This window comes from Tamandua tetradactyla, chromosome 20, assembly GCF_023851605.1.
Source record: "Tamandua tetradactyla isolate mTamTet1 chromosome 20, mTamTet1.pri, whole genome shotgun sequence".
NCBI lineage: Eukaryota > Metazoa > Chordata > Mammalia > Pilosa > Myrmecophagidae > Tamandua > Tamandua tetradactyla.
The window spans coordinates 55,857,730-55,873,383 of record NC_135346.1 but is presented as its reverse complement, the minus strand read 5'-3'; the positions used below and the strand labels follow the sequence as shown (position 1 = coordinate 55,873,383).

General features: G+C 39.5%; 1 pseudogene; it reads left to right on the top strand.

The window, feature by feature from the left end:
- Window positions 1-8,736: 8,736 nt before the first annotated feature.
- LOC143664612 (cyclic AMP-dependent transcription factor ATF-1-like) lies at window positions 8,737-9,447 on the top strand (annotated as a pseudogene).
- Window positions 9,448-15,654: the final 6,207 nt, after the last annotated feature.

Below are 15,654 nucleotides of genomic sequence, written 5' to 3'. Positions count from 1 at the left end.
GTACTGATTCAGAGGGAAACACCACAATCAGGAAGGTGATGACCAAATGCTACTTAATTACTTATAAAAGCCATGTAGAGGGCTTGGCTTAAGTGTGGTGAAGAGCTTGTTAAAATGTCCCTGAATTGAATTTCCTTACCCAAATGACAGGTGTGTCTCCCTCAGAAGGGAAGAGATCTGTTGATAGAGCCAAATAAGCAAATCAAAATGCTTACTTCCTGAAGGTGGGCAGACATGGAGGAGGGAAAGGGTACCGGTCTGAGCACTGTCTTCCAGCTTCCCACATGGAGGAGGAAGTCAAGGGTGGGGAGAGGGATCAAGAGTGCGCTGGGAAAATCCTTCCACAGGGAAAATTACAAGTGGAGAATAAATGTTGCTTTCTAATTCTTCTTGATACGTTGGTATTAGGGGATTAGTATTCATGACCCAGGGAGAGAGGCTTATTTCTCCATCCATAGTTGTCTGGGGATAGATTCACAATGTGAAGGATAGGGTACTAGAGAATGCTGTGGATAGCTGGTGATAGATGTCAAGGTGTGGCAGACACCTGAACCTAGTGACTTGCTTCTGATGAATAGAATACAGCTAAAGTAATGGAATGTCACTTCCTAGATTAAGTTACAAAAGACTGCAGCTTACTTCTTACGAGAATTCTCTGGCTCTTCTCTTGTGCTTGCCCAGATGTAGCAAGTTGCCACGTGGAGACACCCATGTGGCCAGGAACTGGGGCAACCTCCATTCAGTGGTCAGAAAGAAACTGAGGCCCTCAGTCCAACAGCCACCATTGGACTGAATCCTGTCAATAGTCATATAAGTAAGCTTGGAAGTGATCCTTCCCCAGTTGAGCCTTGAGATGCCAACAACCTTAATTAACAACTTGATGGCAGCCTCTGAGAGACCCTAAAGCAGAGACTCCAGCTGAACCTGTGGGATTCCTGGCCCAAAGAATCTAACATAATAAATTGTGCTGTTTGAAGTTGTTAAGTTTTGGAGCTCTTTGTTACTCAGCAGTGGATAACTATTGCCTAATACCTAATTCCTTAGCATGGTGCTTAGCTCAAAAAAAAAATGCTATATATTTTTTGTTATATCTAACTCCAAAACCACTTCTCGAGCTATCTGCCAAGGATGGTCACTATATTTCTAAGATCGGAGAGTTTTCCACCTCCTGTGGTTCTCAGCTGTTTCTGAGTCTCAGAAAATTAAGGAGTAGAGAATGGAGGAATTCTCTTCTTACTTTTAGCGTGGGAAGCACCAAGATACTGTAACTGAGTTGAACTGCTCACCCACCCCCACCCGACCCATTGTGATTTTGCTAGCCCTGAATTTCCTTCTCACTCCATGAATTGAGTTGCAGCCCAAATCCAGCTCTAGTTAAATAGCTATAAAGTGGTACCAGATAAAAACAGTGCAGCCCACATAGAAACAAGTCTCCCATCCCCACAGTTGCCATAGAAACAAGAGAAAAAGGTGGCTAATAAAAAAAGCCTTGCCTGGATCTTGGTAAAAGGTACCAGGCAACGATACTCAGGAGTTTGCTTGTCTGGAGCTTTGTTCAGATAAATAGCTCTAAGGAAGCTGGTCCCACATATGTTCCCAGGAAAATTATAGATAAGCTCAGGAGTCAAATCATGCTCTAAAGTATCTATGAAGCTATTTTTTATGTCTAATGACAATTTTTCCTTGGCAAGTCACCCACCTCCACACTAGTCTATTTTAGCAATTTGTTCTAGATGGGCACAAAACCCAAGCCAGCCAGTGGGATGTCATACCAGGTTCAGTTGGACGAACTGGGAAAGAAGGTATTTTGAAATTGACATTATAGGATGTATGTATGGAAATTGCTTGGGCCCACCATACTGAGATAATCTGCCTTAAAAATAAATTGAACACAGAGAGAAACAGACTAGAAAGTGGGTGGGGGACGGGTGTGGGGAGAGAAAGGCAGTGTCTCCACTGCATTTTGATCCACACATTTCTGAACAGACCTTAATACTAAACTTTTTGGTTACATGAGCCAACAAATTTCATTTTTACTTAGGCCTATCTAAGTCCAATAAATAGGGATCAAGCTAACTTACTTTTTATTTCTATAAAAATCATCTGCCATTCCTAGGAACTAAAAAATCTGTTTTTCCATGTTATTTGGTTGCCTTGCTGCAGCAAAACTTTGGAGTCTTAAGCAAATTCCTGTAATCTGCAAACTCGATTCTGATTCGTTTTTCAACATATTAATACTGCTTTCTCTGCCCGATGTGAATAACAGCCAATATATGATTCCAGGTGTGCCGGTTTGAATCTGTTGTGTACCCCAGAATAGCCAAGTTCTTTAATCCTCATTCAGCATTGTTGGCTAGGATCTTTTTTATTGTTTCCATGGAGATATGACCCACCCAATTCTGGGTGGTAACTTTTGATTAGATGGTTTCCATGGAGATGTGTCTCCACCCATTCAAGGTGGGGTTGCTTATTGGAGCCCTTCAAGAGGAAATCATTTTGGAGAAAGCATTAGAGTCACCAGAAGGGACAGAACCCCAGGGAAACCATTGAAGAAGCCTGGAAAGAAAGCTTGCAGAAGTCACCATGTGCCCTTCCAGTTGAGAGAGAAACCCCAAACATCATCGGCCTTCTTGAACCAAGGTGTCTTTCCCCGGATGCTTAATTTAGACATTTTTATAGTCCTGCCTTAAATCGGGCATTTTCACCAGCTTAGAACTGTAAACTTGTAACTTAATAAATTCTACATTCCATTTCTGGAATATTGCATTCTGACTGCTTACTAACTAGTACATGAGATTTTCAAAAGGAGAAAGTTTTTTACCATATGAAGCAAGGAAAACAGATGGCCGATTGACCTAAAATTTGTCTCCCCAAGTTGACGGGAGTTTAGGGTTTTTATGTCTTCAAACAAGGGGAGATAATGTTGTTACCATTACAATACCAAGTGTAAATAACTATATCACCATGTAAAAGGGTGGAACTAAGCTAAAACTAAGGTGAAAAAATATTACAATTACATGTAAGAATGAACAGTTATAGTGAGTGATTAGTTCTGTACTGACTCAAGTTCCTTCACTGATAAACATTGTCTTTGTGACCACAAAACTCTAAAGTTGTAAAACAGGATAAGGGGATATAAGTGGGGCCAGATGCAAGGCTTTTTTACCGGTTGCAATTCACTGTGTTTCAATAATTTCAGGTATTTCCTTTTGGCTATTCTACAATACATGAGAAAGTAAGAAAAAGTCATCTATAAAATGATTCAGCCATCTGAATTATTTGCTAAACCTTAATTTCTTGGTTACAGTATTTTTCTACCCTTCATCCTGTAAAAATAAACTACCTTGTTTTCATGAAAATCATATTGTCATTCTCTAACCATGATCCGTTATTTCTCTTCCACCCCACTTCAAATAAGGCACTAAATATTGATCCTAGCAATCAAATTTGTCTTTGCAACCATATAATGGGGACAGTTCTGTGGCCAACTGGGTTGAAACACCAGTGTGTCAGTTGTGGAAACCATTTTGGCAACAATTTAATTTGGGGCATGCTTTATATTCCACCTGATTTTTTTTTTGGTTATTACTATTTCAGTATAATTGATGATGGTTGTACACATCCTCCAACCTATAAATTTGACAGTCATGAGTCACAAACCCACGGCTTTAAGAGTAGACTCTTCCACTAGATTTCTGGCAGTTTGGGGAGATATATGTACCTATGATTTCCTCTCTCTTAGGTTCTACAATGACCTAAACACAAAACCCAATCACAGCTTTGGTTTCTAGAGAAACCAAATGTGGGAGAAACAGTTTGGAGAAAGAATCTCTATCATGATCAGTGAAGGTATGGGGAGGTGGAAATGGGGGGGTGGGGTTGACGTTTCCCTGCTTTGCCAATCAACATTCTTTTCCACCTCCCTAAGATCAAAAACAAATTTAACTTCCTTTTTCATACATAGCAGTTAAGGGAGAACCATTTGCAGCTTAAGTATGCCCTGAGCGGCATACTTCCATCCTATGTGGCTCACCTAAATATAATTAGGATGCTGTCTCCTAGAGAAATACAAGTGAATTTTAAAAGTTTCTCCATTTTTTTTATATCAGTAAATGTGTAAATATGCCCCATTATGCAGCTCAACAAATTCTGCTTATGAAATTCTCCCAAACTTTAACAAAGAAAAAATTGAAAACATGTGCACATGTCTACAGTGGTCTTTATGCAAGCATTGTTTACACCCTCAAGCTGAAACCCCTGTTGGGCAATGATGGGGTGCCATCATTCCTACAGGATTTTGTATCATTGGGTTAGGCTGGCAGGAGTATCCTGCAGTCTGCAAGGGTCTTGTCCATGTGAGACCTTGACCAGGACTATGACTGCTTTGCCAAAGCTTACTTGGGAGACCAGAATGCTTTCAACTTTAGAGTTATTCCCATTGCACAAACAATTAAAAACTGGCTCCTCAAAGCTTTAGTAATTAACACCTTTGGTCGTTATCTCCAAAGGGATATCCACTTGATTGAATATGATGGACTTTTAATTAACACTTATTGTGGCAACACAGGATTTCTCCATGAGTGTGGGCATAGAGAGAGGTATCCCATTACATTGGTAAATAGACTTTCACCTTCTGAACTCTTACCTGTGTCTTAGTTTGCCAAAGCTGCTATAACAAATGTCACAGACTGGTTGGCTTAAGCAACGGGAATTTATTGTCTCTCAGTTTTGGAGGCTGTCAGTGCAAAATCAAGGAGTTATCAGGATCAAGCTTTCTCCAAAATCTGTAGCCTTCTAGTGGTGGCTTGCCAGCAATCCATACTTGATCTCTGCCTCTGTTACATGGCCATCTGTCTTCTTCTGTTTCCCATGTCCAAATTTCCTCTGCTTATAAGGACTCCAGTCCTATTGGATCAAGGTCCACTATGACCCAGTTTGGCTTCATCTTACCTAGTAGGATCTTGAAGATCTTATTTACACATGGATTCACATCCACAGAACAGGGTTTGGGACTTAAACACATTTTCATGAAAAGCACACTAGACGCCTGGGAAGAGAGATCCTATGTAGACTGAGTTTGTACCCTGGAGATCTATCTAAACTAGTGTGATTTCCTGGAGGGAAGTTGGGCTGGTGTAAAACTAATATGTACCCCAGAAAAGTCATTTTCTTTTGATCTTGAGCCAATCTTTTGGGATCAGCCATGTTCTTTCAATCCAGATTCAATCTTGTAGAGTGGGTCCTCATGTTAGGTTGTTTCCATGGAGATGTGACACACCCAATTTTTAGTGTGACCTTTTGATTCTATGGAAATGTGACTCCACCCCTTTTGAGGTGGGTCTTCATTTACTGGAGTCTTTAAGAAAGTTGTGGGGAGAGAGATAGTTCAGAGCCGACACAGACATTTGGAGATGCTTGGAGAGCCATCACAGATGCTTGGAGAACCCACATAAAAAGACAGTGGAATCAGAAGCTGAAGGCAATGCAACCTAGGAGTAAAAGACCAGGAGATGCCAGCCACGTGCCTTCCCAGCTGACAGAGAACTTCAGATGCCTTTCTTGGTTAAACATATCCTTTTGTTGATGCCTTAGTTTGGACATTTTCATGGCCTTAGTACTATAAACTTGTAATTTAATAAATCCCCTTTATAAAAGCCAATCCATATATGACATATTGCATTCTGGCAGCACTAGCAAACTAAAACAGAAGGTATGCCATGGGCTATTGTCAAGGGGAAGAAAGTTTACGTTTGGTATATGTGAGAGAAGAACAGACACAGTTATAATAGCTGTGATAGTTTTATTTGTAACTACCTTTAACGGAAAGATAACTCAGCCTCAGAGATGTTAAGAGATTTGCTGGAAGTCACAGAACTTTAAATAACCAAACTTGACTAGCCAAACTAAATTTATGGTTGGTGCTCCAAATTCTTTTGACTTTATGGTGCAGGTCTAGCCCTCTAGTGGCCTCTGTTCCATTCCCCCTGGTGTTTCCTTGGCTCAGGTGAGGCTGATGCACCCACCTATTCTGGTCCAAATTGGACCCGTGACCCAGCCTGGCTGATCAGAATCATGATAGTCAGCCAGGGTAGCCATGTGATCCAACCAGGGCAGTGAAAATCATAAAGAGGCTTGTCTTCCCAGGCTAAGTTTGGAGCTGATTGGGAAGAGCCTGACTGAGAATGAAGGAAACACAAAAAAAGTATCAAGACTGAGGTCGGAGTTACATTTGAACTTTTTCAGTCAAGAGTAAATAAATTTTCTTTTTTGCTTAACCTTGTTTGAATTGAGATTTTGATGGTTGTGCTAAAAAAAGTAGAGTTGAATTCAAGCTCTTACAATTTAGTTTAAACTGGCCAAAGCACGTGATTGGATGGTGCCAGAAGGGACCATCTGGTGGACAGGGAACTCTCATAAGTTTCCAGGAGCAGATCATGCTTAGTCCCAAGTGGGAACTGGTGGTGATGTCGTGTCTTTGGGATCACGCCTTGTAGTTGGAAAGTGCTGGCAGGAGGAGTGGACTTCTGAAGAGCAGGTAAGGGGCAGGTGTCCAGACTAACTTTAACTGGTGTGTCTGATTTCATGAGCTGGGTTAAAAACAACAATGTGGCTCTGATATTCTCACTGGGCAAGTCTAGATCACTTCCTGTCATTTTAAGAATGTCTTTCCTCCCCAGAATTCCAGGATTCCCTTGTTCTAATTTGCTAGCTGCTGGAATGCAACACACCAGAGACGGATTGGCTTTTAATAAAAGGGGATTTATTTCATTAGTTCTTCAGAAGAAAGGCAGCTAACTTTCATCTGAGGTTCTTTCTTACGTGGAAAGGCTCAGGGTAATCTCTGCTGGCCTTCTCTCCAGGCCTCTGGGTTCCAACAACTTTCCCTGGGGTGACTTCTTTCTGCATCTCCAAAGGCCTGGGCTAAGCTGCAAGTGCTGAGATGAGGTATGCCAAGCTGCTTGGGCTGTGCTACGTTGAGCTCTCGCATTTAAGCACCAGCCAATTAAGTTAAACGTCATTCATTGCAACAGACACACCTCCTAGCCAACTGCAGATGTAATCAGCAACAAATGAGGTTCCCGTACCATTGGCTCATGTCCACAGCAACAGAACTAGGTGCCTTCACCTGGCCAAGCTGACAACTGAATCTAACTACCGCACCCCTCATTCAACAAGTTTATGAATTCCTGACATATCATTTAGTTCAAGGTGTCAGCAGTACCTGTTCTAATACCCTTAGAGAGAGAAAAAATATGTATTTTAATATGAAAATGAAACCCATTTGCATTTATTGATGTCATTACTGTGTCTGGTCACACTGTCTAATTATTTTATATTTACAAGATAAATAAATACATAAATTCTTATGTATGAAAATTTGCCAGAGGCCGGCCTCTGATTTTTTAAATTTTGCTTTTGTATTTCTTCTAGTATACAGAAAGATTTGTATCTTTATTCTAGTGATCACCTTTATATTAAGGTCTTTATGTAGTGCCTAGAATCAAGCTTTTCCTTTAGACATTTTGTATTGGTCTCTACTCTGAACAGGACAATATTAAATTGCAATTTCTACCCCTTCCCTCCCCACTCTCTTTAACAACCCCCCATTTCCGATCCTAGTATCATCTTTCTTATTTTGATCTTCCATTCTCAAGTACACTTAGCCTTCTGTTATTTCCTTGGTTAGCTTCATGTCAGCTATTACCTTTGAATCAAACAATGAGCCCCTTCCATACCTCTTCTTAGCTCCTGCTTGGCCCCTCAATTAAAGTTATATAAATTCTACCATATCAGAGTATTAACCTGTGCATACTACTCTGTTCCCCTTACCAACCTCATTTATTTATTTGTCTTAGTTCTACAATTCAATATTTCCAATCAGTCATTTGCCAAAGTTGATTGGATAAAGCTTGTCATCTGGTAGATTCTTTAAAAAGAAAGGGTTCAAGGGTACACTTGCCTCCTAGTTCCTGCAAAATTCAAAATTAGTTTTCTTTAGCCTTGAAATGTAAAGGACAGCTTTCTCCGTAAGTTGATTTTTTCAGAAGCTTAAGGCCTCCAGATTGTTCCTATGCTAGATAAACCCTGAAACCCAGAGTCCATTCTCTACCAGAGCATCAACCAGACCCCTTCCTCTACCCCAAAAGGTCAGCATCTCTTTCCAACACGAAGAAGTTAAAATTGTCATTACCAATGTGTTGTGCAAAATAAGGCAGAAACAAACAAACAAATAAATAGTCAAATGTCTCCTTTAGAAAATACTTATCAGAAAATTGGAGCCTAGATTACAAGCCCTTATCACAGCTACCCTTCGGCTGAAGTTGTATGTGTATTTCTAGATACTGAGACACTGAGCTGGAACTCTGAGTAACTCTGTGACATCTGAGACCCAGAAACGGAGTGCTGCAGCCCTGAAAATTAGCATAGCCATATACAATAAGAGTCAAAGTAATCAAAAAAGAGGCCAGGCTTCAATTAAAGATAAAAATGAAGCCAATTGAGCCTGGTGTACATCATGCTGCTAGGGGCAGCCCTTACTGCCGAGGAAATGGTAGCCTAGGACTGTTGGCCATTAAGTGACACTGATCCTCCCCTATCCATCTGACCCCTGAGAAAGAGACACATTCCCTGCAGCATGAGGGATTGGGGAAAGGGCTAGGAACTCGTATCCACCTGGGAGGAGGGGAGTGGAAGTTCCTGCCCCAGACAGCAGAGAGGCCACAGCCACAATTGATTATGGAAACTTCTCACAAGAGTAAATCTTCAGAGACAGCACCTCAACCAACTTCAGCAGTTCAGGGAGCTCATATCTCTCATATTGCCCAAAAGGCATCATCTTTATAAGAAGGTGAGGAGTCTCAGGACTCCTCTGATGGCATAGGCTCCTCACAGAGACTCCATAGGATTCTAGCACGGTGCCCATCTTACAGAAGAATTTTCAAAAACCTATCTTCTGAAGATACACAAGGCAGAAAAGGAGATGGAGAAAATCCCGGAGTCTCTACTGCCACTTCTATGTCTGTTCCAACTTCCATCTATCAGGCTAGCACCAACAGTACATTGCCACTGCCCCAAATGGAGACTTACTGCTGGCCAGTCCAGGCACAGATGGAGTACAGGAACTTCAGATATTAACCATGACAAGTTCAGGCAGTATTCAGCAAGGTACAACAATTCTCCAGTATGCACAGTCCTCTGATGGACAGCAAATACTTGTGCCCAGCAACCAGGTGGCTGTCCAGGCTGCATCAGGAGATGTGCAGACATAGCAGATCCATATCACACCTACCTCTACTTCACTGCTGCAAACTGTGGCAATGACGTCACCTGTGAATCCTGCATCTCAGACAACTAAGACAGATGACCCCCAGCTGAAAAGAGAAATAAGGTTAAGGAAAAGCAGAAAGGCTGCTCAAGAATGCCTCAGAAAGGAGGAAGAATGTGTGAAATGCCTGGAAAATTGAGTTGTAGTCCTGGAAAATCAAAATTAATCTTTACTAGAAGAATTGAAAACTTTGAAGGACCTTTATTTCCATAAAAATGTTTGATTCTTAGGAAAGAAATATTTTTGTGGACTTGCCTAAAAGTTAGATGAATTCTGTTTTTTTTTTTTGATGGAGATTTATAAAATAAAAGGTTAAAAATGAAGTTTTCATTTAGGCTTTTGCAACTCAGAGATAAATACCTCATGCAAGAGATCTGGTGACAGAGGATGAAGCAGGAAATGTCTTTGAGGAAGCTACTGGTATAGCTGTAAGCTTTAAAAATTAAATTCGAGAAAAAGGAAGTGAGATTTCAACACTCTGAATTTTCTAAATGACAGTAGTTGTGGATAATCCAAAAATGGCAAATAAAATGAAAATATGGTAAAATGTTTTTTTTAATACATCAATTTACCCAACAGGTTTCATTTCTTACTGTTTCCTGAGATTTATCTTTTTCAATTATGTGTATGCGCGTGTGTATGTATTCTTATATCTGCCAATAGATTCTAAATTACAAATGTAAAAGAAAAACTAATACATAACTAAATATAGATTATGTGCCTTGATTATATAGACTTATTCTAGTGATATGTCTTTTAAATGGACTTTAAAAGTTTGTTTATTGGATTTAAAAGGGTTTTTGAGGACTGAATTAATTATTTTTTTAAGCCTTGTCCTAAAAGACATCTAAGGTACATAAAAGCAGTTGTGGTGACTTTGTAACTAGCATTTTTATTAGAATGGAAGAGAACTATTCAAAAGTTTGGCACTTTTAACTATTTTAAAATTTGATACTTTTAAATCACTTGCTTTTGGTTACTCTGGGAGTGGTGATTTTCTACAAACATGTAGATTATGTTTTGATCATATGTTGTATAAGCAATTGAATGACATTATTATTCTGTTTTGCTTCAAAACAGAATGATAATGATATTAGAGGATTTTTTAAAACCCTCTGCAGATGCTTACCAAAGTTTTTCCAAGAGGATTTTATAATCAGTTTAATGTAGGGTTTATCATTTCTAAAATAGTGTAGTTATTAGGGCAACTTTATGTTAGAGACTATTTTGTGATGTAATGAATGTTGAATTTTTAATGATTATTTTAAATGTCTACATAGTTTGTTTAGTAAAAAAGAATAAATATTTTGCATGTCAGTATATCATTTTTATATTATGGGAAGTAAAGTTTGCAGATTGGTGAATATTTGAATTGTGAGTTTTATATTCAGTTTGAAGCTCAACACCAGTGCTTAACTTCTGAATTCCAATTTGTATATATTTTAAAATTGTACTGCAAAACAGTTGTGCACTCCTTGTGCAATATGCATCATATTGTCTTCTATAAATAAAAGGGCATTTGATAAAATTAAAAGAAATGAGGCCAATTTGACTGGGACTAAGGTAAATCAGAACTCAGGATAAAAGATGATAGTGTAAATACTCTAGAACTTCACCTACTGTATGAGACCAAAGGCAGAGAAGTTTATTATGTCTAGAACCTGAATTTCCTGTAGCATACAATCTAAATCAACCTGTCTGGATAGTTCATTTAAATTGCCCAAACTCTTGGAGTACAAAATGAGAATGCCGCTTTGTAATTCTGTACAGCTTAATGTAATACCTGGAAACATCTCATAGTGGGCTTTTAATTTAAAAGCATTGGTAGAGAACCTTAAAGGTCCAAAGGAAAAAAAAACAGAACTATTAATCTTTCCCATCTTGGAAACCCTGTGCATCCTTTCAACCACTGGGGACTCCCCCCAAAATAGGCCCAAGCCTTGATTTTTTTTGTTTTTGTTTTGCATGGGCAGGCACTGGAAATTGAACCTGGGTCACCAGCATGGCAGGCAAGAACTCTACCTTCTGAGCCACTGTGGCCCACCCCCAAGCCCTTGATTTTGATGCTTGCCCTTATGAAGCTTATTTCTGTAGTGCAGAAAATTCACTACCTATAATGAAGCCTAAAAGTTGCTTCCAGAGAACTTCTTTCGTTGCTCAGTTGTGGTCTCTCTCTCTCTCTTGCTAAGCCCAATTCTGAGGAAAATCATTACCCTTTGCCGATGTGGGACATGACATTCAGGGATAAAATTCCCTCTGACAACATGGGACAAGACTCCCAGGGATGAGTCTGGCCCTAGTACCATGGGATCGACAATGCCTTCCTGAACAACTAGGGGAAAAAAAGTGAAATAAAATAAGGGATCAGTGGCTAAGACAGATCACACAGAGTCAAGAAGCTATTCTGGGAGCATCTCTTGTGCAAGCTTCAGGTAGAGAGTGCTAATTGCCATGGCTTGCTAACCCCCAACCAATATCATTCCTGTTAACTCTTAAGAACACCCAGGGCTCGACTGAGGCTCTCTAAAATATTCCTGCATTAACTTTTCTTTCCTGGAACCTATAATTTCCAGAGGGTTCCTAGGCCAGGTAAATCCTGAAACCCAGAAGTACCAGGCTTTCCAAGATTATCAACTATTTATTCCCCTATCCTTTAGTGTTGACATCCCTTCTCAACATGAAAAAGTCAGAACCAACATTGTCTGAAGTTCCCTATAGATTGGGAGAAGGATCAAAGGAGAAGGAAGAGTAACAGAGAGAAAAGAGGATTTAACAAATGAATGTGACTGCTGCATCACTGTACTGATATTTCTTTTAGCTTCTGGTGTTTTGGAGCAGCTAGAAGGAAAAATTGGAAACAGTGGAACGGTAACCCATAACAAACACTTAAATCTGTTCAGTAACTGCTTGTTGAAGTATACTTTGATAATTATTGCTTTTTCCTTCTTTTCTTTGTATAGATGTTATATTTCACAATAAAAAATACTTGTAAAAAGAAAAGGCCCCAAATAAATAAATAAATAAATAAATAAATAAATAAAATGTGAAAAGAAGGAGGAAGGGGGTCATTGCCCAGATATCCCTTAAGATTGAGAGAATGATTGATTGAGAGGAAAGAGGTACAACAGAGACAGTAGTTTCTAACAAATGATTGTGATGACTTACTCATTATACAGACATTTCTTTTTAGTTTCTGGTGTATTGAAATAACTAGAGGGAAATACCTGAAATTGTTGAACTGTAATCCAGTAGCCCTGATCTTTGCTAATGATTGTATAACTATGCAGCTTTTATCATGTGTCTGTGTGATTGTAAAAATCTTGTGACTGATACTCCCTTCATCCGGTGGGTAGGTAGATGAGTAATCAAATAAAGAAAAAAAATAGGGGATGATAAAAGGTATGGGATGTTTAGGCTGTTCATTTTTATTTTTATTTCTTTTTTTTAGAGTAATGGAAATGTTCTAAAATTGATTGTTGTGATGAATGTGCAACTATCTGATAATACTGTAATCCATTGTACACTTTTGATGGATTATATTATATGTGAATATGTCACAGAAAAAGTGTATTTTCAAAAAGCTGCTTTTGTGAAAGCTGATGTCAACCTGATTTTCTTACTTTTGTAAGAAACTTCTTTTTTTTTTCTCCTACAGGCCCAGAAGATATCTTTTTCTTTATATTAGAAGTTTAATAATTTTGTCAGGTTATGTTTGGGTTAGCCTTTCTGGGTCAGTTTTCCCTGAGTTCTCAGTGTACCTTTGTAACATGGAAATGTAGGCCTTTTATTTCAGTACAGTTTCCTTGAATTAAAATTTTAAATTTGAGTTCAGTTCCAGTATTCTTTTTTTTCTTCTTATGGAATTCTAATTATGTGTATGTTGAGTCTTCCTTGCAAGGCTTCTATCTATATCTGTAACTTTCTCTCTGATCTTTCTATCTCTAATTCTGTTTTAATTTTTTAGCTTTTCTCATACGTACTCTAGAAGCTTTCTTAACTTCCAGTTATATTTATTCTTTTCACTTTACCTCATAATTTACTCTTTATTTCTGAAATTATTTTGTCTTTTTTTTTCATTTGTTTTGAAATTTGTCAGTTTCCATTTCATGCCTTCCCATAGAATTTTGTGTTTCTGTATTGTGGTATCAGTTTATATCTGTAATCACTGAAGTAATTATTTTTAATTTATTTGAATATTATGCTTCAGTTTTCCTCTCCTTCTTGGTGAGATTATTCTGGTATTCTGTTTTCGCGTGGAAAAGTTTATACTGTCATTTAACGTCATTTTTATTATAAAACCTTTGAAGCTTTATTTCCTTTTCTCATATTTGCATATGGGCTAGTTAATGGCAGCGGCTCCTACGGTGGGGGCAGGTGGAAGGAAGAGGTGTTTAGGTGGCTTTCCCAGTTTCTCAATTCAAAGATTCCCTCCTCTTTTCCTGCAATGAGTGGCAGTTTCTTTGATTAAACGGCACCTCGATGCTGAGATCCACTTTCTTCTGGACCTTCTATTCTCTTTTAAACAGTAGCAAGGTGACCAACCGGCCTGGTTTGCTGGGACAAGTTTTGCTGAGCAGTTTCTCTGGACGAGGGACTTCCAGTGCAAAAACAGGAAGTCCTGGGAAAATTGGGATGACTGGTCACCTGAGATTCAGAATGGCCCTTCTTATCAGCTGCTTCTTTCCTTTCCCTATTGGCTTTGGATCCAAGGGATTCTGCCATCTTCCATTGTGCTTTCCTTTCTCTTCCCCCAAAGCAGTACCTTGCCAAGAAAGTCTCTTTGATCCTGGATACTTTCCAATGCTTTCCTTTTGCTGACCCACCACATCTCAAACTTGCTCTCAGTGATTCCCCACCGAGGGAGGGTGTGTCTTAAGACTTGTAGGTGAGTCTTATTGATGTGTTCTGGATTCTGTCTCTGCAAGGCCCTCTCTGCATGCTCTTCTCTTCCATTCAGCCCTCATGGCGCCTCCTGCACAGGTTTGGGCTTTAGCTTTGTTCAACTCAGGTATTATGCTTCTCGACTCACATGCCAATTGGAGTTTGCAGTCTTCTCTTCCTTGTAGTTGAGATGCAGTAGTAGCTGTACACTAGGGGTGATTTATTTTTCTCTCCTGGTTGGTCTTTGGGGTTTTAAGGAAGAGATGCAGGAAGATTAAAACCTAGGATGTCCCCCATTGTCTCCCAGGAAAGCAGATGTCCATACAGTGGAAAAATTTTATGTCTACTGATGGATCTCACAGTCTGCTGCCTTCATGGACATTTCTGCCAAAATACAAGTATTGTGTTTTGGAGGAGCTCAAGCTGTCCTGCCCAGCCAGTTGAACCAGTGATACCACTAGGTGAACGGGCTCAGAAGGAGCTATTTATCAGGCATCTCATCATTCCCAGATCTTTCATACTCCACACCTTTGCTTATGCTACTTCTACCTGAAATCCCCTTTCTCTAATTCTCCATCTGGAAAAATTCTATGCATCCTTCAAATTCAGCTCGAATGTCATCCTTCTTTATGAAGCTTCTCCAAATCCTCTACCCCTATCACCACAGTGTATTCTGCTGTCTTAATGCATCACTCCTTCTGCTGAGCTACAATAACCCTTGGCTGAAATCCTTCTATTGCAGTGCCTATTCCATTGGATGCAACATACATTCTCTTCCTTACTAGATCCTGTGTGCTTCAGGGTCGGAGAATGTACCTACTCATCTTTGTGCCCTAAGCACCTAGCATAGTCGGTGCTGTCAAACTTCTCATGAATGACTAAGTAAACAAAATACGAGCTTGCACTAAGATGGCACCGTGGTGTAGAAAGCATTCATGCAAAACACTTTACCCCATTCATAAAGGAAGAGCTAACATTGCAGACCCTGGCCTCCAGTTAGGAAGTATTGGGCTCTTTTATTTTGCTTTTTTTTTTGAAGAAAACAATAAGATGCTTCCTTAGTGCTCCCCAAAGCACACCAATCAGCATACTAATCACCCCGAAGTGTCATGTGAATATGACAATTTCGTAAATTTGCATATTTTGCGAAAGGTTTCTCACTCCCCTCCCCCTTTCATTAGCAATTCTTGGAAGAGCTGCACTCATTCCATATTGCTCAAACGGACTTTATTTTTATTTTGCCTTGTAAAGACAGATTTGTGAGATGATGAATTAGTCATTGCCAATTTCATGCGTTTACACTCTGTGCATTTACACCTTATATTTATTCAGCTCCATTCTCCCCTTCTAGCTCCAGATGGTGTGGTAATACAGCCTCGGGTGTGGAAGGGAGAAAACTCTTTCTCTCTCCCATCCCCCTACCACGGTTTCAGTTCCAGCTCTACTGT